Source organism: Arachis stenosperma, chromosome 5 (assembly GCF_014773155.1).
Source record: "Arachis stenosperma cultivar V10309 chromosome 5, arast.V10309.gnm1.PFL2, whole genome shotgun sequence".
In the NCBI taxonomy this organism is placed as follows: domain Eukaryota; kingdom Viridiplantae; phylum Streptophyta; class Magnoliopsida; order Fabales; family Fabaceae; genus Arachis; species Arachis stenosperma.
In genome coordinates, this window is record NC_080381.1 from 78,454,492 (window position 1) to 78,467,719 (window position 13,228).

Sequence of the window (13,228 nt, forward strand, 5' to 3'; positions counted from 1 at the left end):
ATAAGATAAGAATATCTTATCCAGGGAAGATCACGACCAACTACTATAAATACACTGGAGCACCCAGGTATGACATACATTCCACATTCTACACATATCTGCTTGGACCCATGCTAACTTAAGCATCGGAGTGTCATTGCAGGTACAACCACCAATCGCCAACACATCAAGCTCGGGTCCCTGACCCCCACCTCGGGCATCTCCAGACGACCGAGCTACACGTTTCAGGTAACCCCCGGAACAGGTGCAATTAGACATCTTCTACTATGGGCTTACAGAAAAAGCTCAGATTTCTCTAGACCACTCAGCTGGTGGATCTATACACATGAGAAAAACAATTGAAGAAGCTCAGGAGCTTATTGATACAGTTGCCAGAAATCAGCATCTGTACCTAAGCAGTGAATCCTCCATGAAAGAAGAAGCTAAAACAGTAACTGCAGAACTCAGTCCAGTGGATCAGGCTAATGAATTCAATCAGCAATTAGATTTTCTAACTCAGCAGCTAGCCGAATTCAAGGAAATATTACAGGAAACAAGAATGGCTAACAGGAACATGGAAGTGTAATTAAAGCAGACAGAAAAGCAACTGTCAAAACAAATAACAGAAGAATGCCAAGCAGTTCAATTAAGAAGTGGGAAAACATTAAATACCTCACTCCAAAGCAGCAAGAAACCAAGAAATGAACAAGAGGATACTCAAAATCCCTCTGAGGACAATCTGAGCCCAGAGAGGAACAAAGCTGGCGCTGAACGCCCAGACCATGCTCATTCCTGGCGTTCAACGCCAGAAACAAGCATGAATCCGGCGTTGAACGCCCAAAGGGAGCATGGTTCTGGCGTTCAAACGCCAGTAACAAACAAGGAAGTGGCGTCTAACGCCACTCCAGCTCCCACCACTGGCATTCAAATGCCAGTGGGGAATCAGTCACATACAAGTGCTGACCTTTCCAAAAAGGCTTCCCAACCCACTCCTGTAGGTGATAAACCTGCAGCAACTAAGGTTGAGGAATACAAAGCCAAAATGCCTTATCCTCAAAAACTCCGCCAAGCGGAACAGGATAAGCAATTTGCCCGCTTTGCAGACTATCTCAGGACTCTTGAAATAAAGATCCCGTTTGCAGAAGCACTTGAGCAAATACCCTCTTATGCTAAGTTCATGAAAGAGATCTTAAGTCATAAGAAGGATTGGAGGGAAACTGAAAAAGTTTACCTCACCGAAGAATGCAGTGCAGTCATTCTGAAAAGCTTACCTGAGAAGCTTAAAGATCCTGGGAGCTTTATGATACCATGCACATTAGAGGGTAACTGTACCAAGCAAGCTTTATGTGATCTTGGGGCAAGTATCAACTTAATACCTGCATCTACTATCAGGAAGCTGGGTTTAACTGAAGAAATTAAACCAACCAGGATATGTCTTCAACTTGCTGATGGCTCCATTAAGTACCCATCAGGCGTGATTGAGGACATGATTGTCAAGGTTGGGCCATTTGCCTTCCCTACTGACTTTGTGGTGCTGGAAATGGAGGAGCACAAGAGTGCAACTCTCATTCTAGGAAGACCTTTCCTAGCAACTGGCCGAACCCTCATTGATGTCCAAAAAGGGGAAGTAACCTTGAGAGTCATTGAGGAGGAGTTCAAGTTGAATGTTGTCAACGCCATGCAACATCCAGACACCCCAAATGACTGCATGAGTGTTGATATTATTGACTCTCTGGTAAGAGAGGTCAATATGGCTGAGAGTCTCGAATCAGAGCTAGAGGACATCTTTAAAGACGTCCAGCCTGATCTGGAGGAGTCAGAGAAAATAGTAGAACCTCTGAAAATCCTTCAGGAAGAGGAGAAACCTCTTAAACCCGAGCTCAAACCATTACCACCTTCCCTGAAATATGCATTCTTGGGAGAAGGTGATACCTTTCCTGTAATCATAAGCTCTACCTTAGAGCCACAGGAAGAGGAAGCACTAATTCAAGGGCTAAGGACACACAAGACGGCTCTTGGGTGGTCCATCAGTGATCTTAAGGGCATTAGCCCAGCCAGATGCATGCATAAGATCCTATTGGAAGGTGACGCCAAGCCTGTGGTCCAACCACAAAGGCGGCTGAACCCAGCCATGAAGGAAGTGGTGCAAAAGGAGGTCACTAAATTACTAGAGGCTGGGATTATTTATCCTATTTCTGACAGCCCCTGGGTGAGTCCTGTCCAAGTTGTCCCTAAGAAAGGTGGCATGACAGTGATTCATAATGAAAAAAATGAACTGGTTCCTACAAGAACAGTTACAGGGTGGCGTATGTGCATTGATTATAGAAGGCTCAATATAGCCACCAGAAAGGATCATTTTCCTTTACCATTCATAGACCAGATGCTAGAAAGACTAGCAGGTCATGAATACTACTGCTTCCTGGATGGATATTCAGGTTATAATCAAATTGCAGTAGATCCCCAGGATCAGGAGAAAACGGCATTCACCTGCCCATCCGGAGTATTTGCATACAGAAGGATGCCATTTGGCCTGTGCAATGCACCTGCAACTTTTCAGAGGTGCATGCTCTCAATTTTCTCTGATATGGTGGAAAAATTCCTGGAAGTCTTCATGGATGACTTTTCAGTATTTGGAGACTCATTCAGCTCCTGCCTTAACCATTTAGCACTTGTTCTGAAAAGATGCCAAGAGACTAACCTGGTTTTAAACTGGGAAAAATGTCACTTTATGGTGACTGAAGGAATTGTCCTTGGGCACAAAATTTCGAACAAGGGAATAGAGGTGGATCAAGCTAAGGTAGAAGTAATTGAAAAATTACCACCACCTGCCAATGTTAAGGCAATCAGAAGCTTTCTGGGGCATGCAGGATTCTATAGGAGGTTTATAAAGGATTTTTCAAAAATCGCTAAACCTCTGAGCAACCTGCTAGCCACTGACACGCCATTTATCTTTGATAAAGAGTGTCTGCAGGCATTTGAGACTCTGAAAGCTAAATTGGTCACAGCACCAATCATCTCTGCACCAAACTGGACATTACCATTTGAATTGATGTGTGATGCCAGTGACCATGCCATTGGTGCAATGTTGGGACAAAGGCATGACAAGCTTCTGCACGTCATTTACTATGCCAGCCGTGTTCTAAATGACGCACAGAAGAATTACACAACCACAGAAAAAGAGCTACTTGCAGTGGTTTACGCCATTGACAAATTTAGATCCTATTTAGTAGGATCAAAGGTGATTGTGTACACTGATCATGCTGCTCTTAAATATCTACTCACAAAGCAGGATTCAAAACCCAGACTTATAAGATGGGTGTTGCTTCTGCAAGAGTTTGATATAGAAATAAGAGACAGAAAAGGGACAGAAAATCAAGTAGCAGATCACCTGTCCCGAATAGAACCAGTAGAAGGGGCGTCCCTCCCTCTCACTGAAATCTCTGAAACCTTTCCAGATGAGCAACTGTTTGCCATCCAGGAAGTGCCATGGTTTGTAGACATTGCAAACTACAAGGCAGTGAGATTCATACCCAAAGAGTACAGTAGGGTGCAATCAAAGAAATTAATCACAGATGCAAAGTACTATCTTTGGGATGAACCATATCTCTTCAAGAGATGTGCAGACGGAGTAATCCGTAGATGTGTGCCTAAAGAGGAAGCACAGAAAATCCTTTGGCATTGCCATGGATCACAGTATGGAGGACATTTTGGAAGTGAGCGAACAGCCACAAGAGTCCTCCAAAGTGGCTTCTACTGGCCTACTCTCTATAAAGATTCCCGAGCATTTGTGCTTAATTGTGACAGTTGCCAAAGATCAGGCAACCTACCTCACAGTTATGCCATGCCTCAACAAGGAATCTTGGAGATTGAGTTGTTTGATGTATGGGGCATTGACTTCATGGGACCTTTCCCACCATCATACTCAAACACTTATATTCTGGTGGCAGTGGATTATGTATCCAAATGGGTGGAGGCTATTGCAACACCCACTAATGACACTAAAACAGTGTTAAAATTCCTCCAGAAGCACATCTTCAGCAGATTTGGTATCCCTAGAGTGTTAATTAGTGATGGGGGCACTCATTTCTGCAATAAACAGCTTTATGCTGCTCTGGTACGTTATGGAGTCAACCACAGGGTGGCTACTCCATATCATCCACAAACTAATGGGCAAGCTGAAGTCTCAAATAGAGAACTCAAAAGAATCCTGGAACGGACTGTAATTAACCGTAGAAAGGATTGGGCAAGAAGCTTGGATGATGCTCTGTGGGCATACAGAACAGCATTTAAGACCCCTATAGGGACCTCTCCGTACCAGCTTGTGTATGGAAAGGCGTGCCACTTGCCAGTGGAACTGGAACACAAGGCCTACTGGGCAACCAGATTCCTGAACCTTGATGCCAAGTTAGCTGGAGAAAGACGATTACTCCAGTTAAATGAGCTAGAGGAATTTAGACTCAATGCTTTCGAAAATGCAAAAATTTACAAAGAGAAAGCAAAAAGATGGCATGATAAGAAATTGTCATCCAGAGTCTTTGAGCCAGGACAGAAAGTTCTGTTATTTAATTCAAGGCTCAAATTATTCCCTGGGAAATTAAAATCCCGGTGGAGAGGTCCATATGTAATTACAAGCGTATCACCATATGGATACATAGAACTTCAGGATAGTGACTCTAACAAAAAGTTCATTGTTAATGGACAAAGAGTTAAACACTATCTTGAAGGTAATTTCGAGCAAGAATGCTCAAGACTGAGACTTAATTAAAACTCAGTAATAGTCCAGCTAATGACATTAAAGAAGCGCTTGCTGGGAGGCAACCCAGCCAATCACAAAATTTAATTTTATTCGTATTAATTAATTATTTTCTTTCAGGTATATGTTAAAGTCTCTTCAAGGTAAAACAGCAATTGGTTGAAGTCACAGAGTTACAGGGAAATTTGGAAGCTCACTGGCGTGAAAAAGCCAGTAAGAAATACTTTGGGCGTTAAACGCCCAAAAGAAGCTCCCACTGGGCGTTTAACGCCAGTAAGGGTAGCCATCTGGGCGTTAAACGCCAGAAAGGAGCATCTTCTGGGCGTTAAACGCCAGAAAGATGCACCTTCTGGGCGTTTAACGCCAGTCTGCTAGCATCCTGGGCGTTCAGAAAAACGCCCAGTGACGAAGGACTTTCTGGCGTTCAACGCCAGAAAGAAGCACCAAATGGGCGTTGAACGCCCAGGAGAAGCAACATGTGGGCGTTGAACGCCCAAAACATGCACCATGTGGGCGTTTAACGCCAGGATGGTGGGAGGAGGTAAAAATTCGTTTTTCTTTACAAATTTTCTAAATTTTTAAGTTTCAATTCATGATTTCTTGCATAAACATGTTTCAAAATGTCATCCTTCAAATCAAATTGGTTTTCTAAGAACCCTAATTTCTAAAATCCCTCTTTCAAAAATATCAAATGTATCTTAATTCATAAACACAAATCTTTTTCCAATCCAATTCTTTTTCAAATATTTTTTAATTTCTTCTCATATCTTTTTCAACTCATCTTATCTTTATGTGAAAATGCCTTTCCTTCTACTCCTCTCCTTTCCTTTCTTTTGCTTGAGGACAAGCAAACCTCTAAGTTTGGTGTGATTTGCCATGATCACTGAGCTAAAACTCATTAAGATCATGGCACCTAAGAGAACAGGAAGAGCAAGGATGTGAACTTAAGGGAGCTGAAGCGTCAGAAACTTATTCTTGAAGGCACCCCACAGACTAGAGGAACATCCACTTCCCAAAATACAGGTTGTTAAGTTCTAATTCCAGCTTTAACTCTGTGATAGTGTTATTATAGGATTTTACCTTAGGAGATATTTAGTTTATCTATCTTGATTTTATTTCCATTTAAGCGATAATTTATTTTTCTCATCATCATCAGGCATGAATAAAGTAGTAGATTTTTTTAGAATAAAGAAGTAATTTATATTTTCGAGTTTTAATAATAAAATTTATAATTAATTATATGTGGTGGCAATACTTTTTTGTTCTCTGAATGAATGCTTGAACAGTGCATAATATGTACTTTGAATTTGATGAATATTGGCTCCTGAAAGGATGAGGAACACGAAAAATATTATTGATGATCTGAAAAATCATGAAATTGATTCTTGAAGCAAGAAAAAGCAGTTCAAAAAAAAAAAAAAAAAAAACAAGCCATGAGCACTAGCCAAGAGTAAAAAAGGGATCCAAGGCTTTGAGCATCAATGGATAGGAGGGCCCAAGGAAATAAAATCCAGGCCTAAGCGGCTAAACCAAGCTGTCCCTAACCATATGCTTGTGGCATGCATGTCCAAGTTATAAGCTTGAGACTGAGTGGTTAAAGTCGTGATCCAAAGCAAAAGAATGTGCTTAAGAGCTCTGGACACCACTGACTGGGGACTCTAGCAAAGCTGAGTCACAATCTGAAAAGGTTCACCCAGTTATGTGTCTGTGGCATTTATGTATCCGGTGGTAATACTGGAAAACAAAGTGCTTAGGGCCACGGCCAAGACTCATAAAATAACTGTGTTCAAGAATCAACATACTACACTAGGAGAGTCAATAATACTATCTGAATTCCGAGTTCCTAAGGATGCCAATCATTCTGAAATTCAAAAGGTACAGGGAGATGCCAAAACTGTTCAGAAACAAAAAGCTACAAGCCCCGCTCATCTAATAAGAATCTGAGCTTCATTTAAAACTCTGAAATATTATTACTTCTTAATTTCTGTTAGAACCTATTTTATTCATCTAGTTGCTTGAGGACAAGCAACAGTTTAAGTTTGGTGTTGTGATGAGCGGATATTTTGTACGCTTTTTGGGGGTAATTTCATGTAGATTTTAGTATGTTTCAATTAGTTTTTTAGTAAATAATATTAGTTTTTAAGCAAAATCATATTTCTGGACTTTACTATGAGTGTGTGTATTTTTCTGTGATTTCAGGTATTTTCTTACTGAAATTGAGGGAGTTGAGCAAAAATCTGACTTAGGCTGAAAAAGGACTGCTGATGCTGTTGGATCCTGACCTCTCTGCACTCGAAATGGATTTTCTGGAGCTACAGGAGTCCAATTGGCGCGCTCTCAACGGCGTTGGAAAGTAGACATCCAGGGCTTTCCCGCAATATATAATAGTCCATACTTTGCGCAAGGATAGACGACGTAACTTGACGTTAAACGCCAAGTTCATGCTGCTGTCTGGAGTTAAACGCCAGAAAAACGTCATGATCCGGAGTTGAACGCCCAAAACACGTCATAATCTGGAGTTTGACGCCAAGAAAGGTCTTTACACGTGGAAAGCTTTAGTCTCAGCCCCAGCACACACCAAGTGGGCCCCAGAAGTGGATTTCTGCACCAATTATCTTAGTTTATTCATTTTCTGTAAACCTAGGTTGCTAGTTTACTATTTAAACAACTTTTACAGACTTATCTTGTACCTCATGACATTTTCAGATCTGAATTACATACTTTTGACGGCATGAGTCTCTAAACTCCATTGTTGGGGGTGAGGAGCTCTGCAGTGTCTCGATGAATTAATACCATTCCTTTATTTTCCATTCAAACACGCTTACTCGTATCTAAGATGTTCATTCGCGCTTAATTGTGAAGAAGGTGATGATCCGTGACACTCATCACCTTCCTCAATCCATGAACGTGTGCCTGACAACCACCTCCGTTCTACATCAGACTGAATGAGTATCTCTTAGATTCCTAATCAGAATCTTCGTGGTATAAGCCGGATTGATGGCGGCATTCATGAGAATCCGGAAAGTCTAAACCTTGTCTGTGGTATTCCGAGTAGGATTCCGGGATTGAATGACTGTGACGTGCTTCAAACTCCTGAGGGCTGGGCGTTAGTGACAGACGCAAAAGAATCAATGGATTCTATTCCAACCTGATTGAGAACCGACAGATGATTAGCCGTGCTGTGACAGAGCATAGGAACGTTTTCACTGAGAGGATGGGAGGTAGCCATTGACAACGGTGACACCCTACATAGAGCTTGCTATAGAATGGGTTTTGCGTGTGGAGAAAAGATTTCAAGGAAGAGTTAAAATTCAGAGGACAAAGCATCTCCAAAACTCCAACATATTTCTCACTACTACACAACAAGTAACGCTATTATTCCCTATTATTTTAATTTACAATTTTAAATACTTTGGCTTCTTACAAATAAATCCAAATAACTTTATTAGCCTCCTGACTAAGATTAATAAAATAACATTGATTGCTTCAAACCAATAATCTCCGTGGGATCGACCCTTACTCACGTAAGGTATTACTTGGACGACCCAGTGCACTTGCTGGTTAGTTGAACGGAATTGTGAAAAGAAAGTAATCAGTTAGTTGAGTTAGTTCTTTTTGGCACATGCCAAAGAGTCATTAATTAAGGATCACAATTTCGTCCACCAGTGTTCCACCAAAACTTCATTCAGAAACACATTCTAACTTCCTACACATTACTAGTTTCAAGCAATCAGACAAATTAATCAACCATATAATTGCTTTTTAGTCCTAACTCTATGACCTGTAGCAAGAACATAAGAATTTGCCCAGAGCCAAAATGATGAATCAGAGGAAGTAGCAAGGAATTTGGCATCATGACTCAAAAAGGGCACAACAGAAGGACGAACAAAAGAGATGCAAACCAATAGGTTGTATATACACTTGACCTTTGCTGTTGAGAAATATTTTGAGTATGTTCTGTTAAAGTGTCCTTTGAGTTCAGACAGAGTCAATTTTATTTAAGAATAAGTAAGCTAGTTTAAGTTTGTGCTTGTGTGTTTACTTCCACTTAACAAGAAGCATGTCTGTCCCCTACATCTTTAATTCAATAGAAGGAATGTTTGAATGTGGAGTGAGATGATTCATTGTTAGAAAGAAGTAGAATAAATGTGAGTGGAGGTATGTGTGCAATTGGACAGTAGCTCACTATTAGTGAATAAGTGGACTAGAATGTCTCATTCTAAGTATAGAGTAACTTACTGTCTATGAATCTCAATAAGAAAATCCTTGGTTCAAAAGAAAAATAAAAAGAAAGAAAAAAAAGAGATAGCCAAAAGATGGCAGAACCAAAGAAAACAAAAAGAAACAAAGCTGGACACCAATAGCTTGAACCTTAAAAATATATGCCTGTGGTGTCTGTGTATTAGGATCTGCTTGGACTACTAAGCTCTTTGGAGTGCTTCAACACTCGGTGACTTGGATTAACTAATCCGGGATCATCAGCTGAAGATCCACTATCAAGAGCAACCTAACTACAAGGCATTTAGTAACCCAAAAAGGTGCTGGGCATCAATGTTTAAAAGGAAAGGTGAGCCAAGTGTCCATGGTGAATAATGTGTCAAGTATAAAGAAAAGAAAATGAACTTGCTACACATGACACTCAAATAAAGCTTTGAACAAAGTAATAGCCAAGGATAAAGGAATAATGAGAGGTCATAGCAGTAGGTTACTTGAAGCTTGAAGGAGACTTTCTAGGCCTAAGAGTCAATAAGAAGTGAGTATTGCATATCCACACAAAATCCCATGAACCACCAATAACATTCTGCTAGCATGAGCATCCTCTTCCATTTCATTCTTTCTTCTTAATAATTCATTTCTTGCTTGGGGACAAGCAAGCTTTAAGTTTGGTGTTGTGATGACAAGTCATCTTAGCCTAGTTTCACTAGTCTTTTTCTTTTGTTTTCACTTGAATTATGCACTTTCTTAAGCTACAAGCAAGCCAATTTAGGTAGATTTTCATGCTTCCTTTGATTGAATCAACCATAGATAAATTAATGCAATTTCATGAGGTTTGATGCCATAATTGGTGCATATTAGGATAGAATGATCATCTCATGATTTTGAGCATAGCTTTGATGTGTTGGTTGATTTGATAGGTGAAGAAAGCTTGGAAAAGGGTTGAAGTAAGAAGGAAATGCTAGAAGCTAAGAGAGAACAATGAAACAAGTGAAATTGAACCAGGAAACATAAAGTTGGACTTGAAGTTAGCCCTCAAACGTTGGCACAAACTTTTGGATGAAAAGTTAGCCTCAACGTTAGCCCCCTAACTTGGAGGCTAAAGTTGGAAGTTGAAAATTCCTCCCAGGATGCTCAAAGTTTGCGCCAACGTTAGCCCCCTAACTTGGAGGCTAACGTTGGCATGAAGATTTACTCCCAGGGGCTGCCAACGTTTGCGCCAACGTTAGCCCCCTAACTTGGAGGCTAACGTTGGCATGAAGATTTACTCCCAGGGGCTGCCAACGTTTGCGCCAACGTTAGCCCCCTAACTTGGAGGCTAACGTTGGCGCCACAAGCATACAAGACAAGGCCAACGTTGGGGTCAAAGTTAGACCCCTAACGTTGGCACCAACGTGAGTTGCAGCAAAAATGGGCTTGCTGATATGAAAAGTTAGCTTCAAAGTTAGCCCCCTAACTTTGAGGCTAACTTCGAATCCAACTTTGCAAAACTCACATCCGGTTCAATTGGTTCACTTGGGTTCCTCTCCAAACTCCAAGAGCAATCAACCAAGGCCTCTTTCAACCCAAATCCACCAAGAGCAAAGGCCCAACTCAAGGCTTGAAGATCATTTGAAGAAAGTGTATAAATAGACTAGAATTCAATTTCCGGGAGCTTCCCTTTTTAGTTTTTAGAGAGTTTTCTTTTCTGTTTGGGAGCTTGAGTGATCTTTATTTCTTAGTTTAATTGCTTCCAATTTCAATTACACTTATCTTGGATCTTGGGTTGGAGAATTGAAGGAATTCTGTTTCAATCTCATCTTAGATCTCTCTGTTGATTTTCACTGCAATTAAACTTTCAGTTCGATTAATTGCTTTTTCATCTAATCTCTCTGCAATTTACAATTTCCTTGTTATTGTTCTTGTTGGATCTAGGAAGGCATTGAGATCTAGACTTGGTTTTCTAGTCTCTGGGTCCTGAGATCGCATTTTACCATTTCAATTTTCTGTTCTTGCTTTATTTGTTTATTTTGCTTGTCTGTTTGAATTAAATCAAATCCCAATTCCCATTTACTCTTCTGTTTAATGCAAATTAATTTCTCTTGGTTTAATTCCTGCAAATCTAAGTCCCAATCCCCTTTACATTTCAAGCCATTTACATTTCTTGTCATTTAAGATTCTTGCAATTTAAATTTCTTGCAATCTAAGTTTCTGCCATTTAATTTCTTGTTCTTTAAGATTCAGCACTTTAATTCTTGTTCTCTTTACTTTCAATGCAATTTAAATTCTGCAAATCAATCAACCAAATCTTGATTCGCTTGACTAATTCAACCACTAAACTAAAATTGCTCAATCCTTCAATCCCTGTGGGATCGACCTCACTCCCGTGAGTTTTTATTACTTGATGCGACCCGGTGCACTTGCCGGTTAAATTGATATTGTTTTGGGAGAGATTCTTGTCTCCAACCAAAATAATATTTCATCAGATGCTAAGGAAATACCCCTCTGAAATGTTTTCAGAATGGGTGCAGTCAGACATCTTCTACTATGGGCTTACAGAAAAGGTCCAGATATCTCTAGACCACTCAGCTGGTGGATCTATACACATGAGAATGATAATTGAAGAGGCTCAAGAGCTCATAGATACAGTTGCTAGAAATCAGCATCTGTACTTAAGTAATGAGTCCTCCATGAAAGAAGAGGCTAAAGTAGTATCCAGTGAACATAGTCCTCCAGAACAAGTTACTGAACTCAATCAGCAAATACTTCTTCTAACAAAATAGTTAGCAGAATTCAAAGAAATGTTACAAGATACTAAAAATGCTAACAAGAATATGGAAGCACAATTGGATCAGACAAGATAGTAGTTATCTAAACAAATAATGAAAGAGTGCCAAGCTATTCATTTAAGGAGTGGAAAGACATTGAATGTCTCAACTCAAAGAAGCAGAAAGTAAAGAAAGGAACATCTGACAGAGGATGATCAATCCACTACCCAAAATCCCTCTGAGGACAATAAGAGCCCGGAGAGGAACGATTCTGGCGTTCAAACGCCAGAAAAGGGTCAGAAGTTGGCGTTAAACACCCATTCTGGTGCCAATTCTGGCGTTCAAACGCTAGAAAAGGGTAGTAGTCTGGCGTTAAATGCCAATGCAGCTGCCAACCCTGGCGTTCCAATGCCAGTAAGGGATCAGACACCTGCAAGTGCTGATAACAACCCCTTTAAGCAGGCTTCTCCAACCACTTCTGTAGGAAATAAACCTGCAGCAAGTAAGGTTGAAGAATACATAGCCAAGATGCCTTATCCTCAGAAACTCCGCCAAGCGGAACAGGATAAACAATTTGCCCGCTTTGCAAACTATCTCAGGACTCTTGAAATAAAGATCCCGTTTGCAGAGGCACTTGAGCAAATACCCTCTTATGCTAAGTTCATGAAAGAGATCTTAAGTCATAAGAAGGATTGGAGGGAAACTGAAAAAGTCTTCCTCACTGAAGAATGCATTGCAGTCATTTTAAAGAGCTTACCAGAGATGCTTAAAGATCTTGGAAGTTTTATGATTCCATGCACATTAGAAGGTACCTGTACCAAGACAGCTCTATGTGATCTTGGGGCAAGTATCAACCTAATACCTGCATCCACTATTAGAAAGTTTGGCTTGACTGAAGAAGTCAAACCAACCCGAATATGTCTCCAACTTGCTGATGGCTCTATTAAATATCCATCAAGCATAATTGAGGACATGATTGTCACATTTGGGCCATTTGCCTTTCCCACTGACTTTGTAGTGCTGGAGATGGAAGAGCACAAGAGTGCAACTCTCATTCTAGGAAGCCCTTTCCTAGCAACTGGACGAACCCTCATTGACGTCCAAAAGGGGAGGTGACCCTGAGAGTCAATGAAGATGAGTTTAGGCTGAATGCTGTTGAAGCTATGCAGCATCCAAACACATCAAAAGACTGGATGAGCGTTGATATTATTGACTCCCTGGTGGAGGAAGTCAATATGACTGAGAGTCTCGAATCAGAGCTAGAGGACATCTTTAAATATGTTCAGCCTGATTTGGAGGAACCAGAGAAAACAAAAGAACCTCTGAAAACTCCCCAGGAAGAAGAGAAGCCTCCTAAACCCGAGCTCAAACCACTACCACCATCCTTGAAATATGCATTTCTGGGAGAAGATGACACCTTTTTCTGGTGATCATAAGTTACAGGTCCATAAGTGATCTTAAGGGCATTAGCCCAGCCAGATGCATGCACAAGATCCTCTTGGAGGATGATTCCAAGCCAGTGGTTCAACCACAG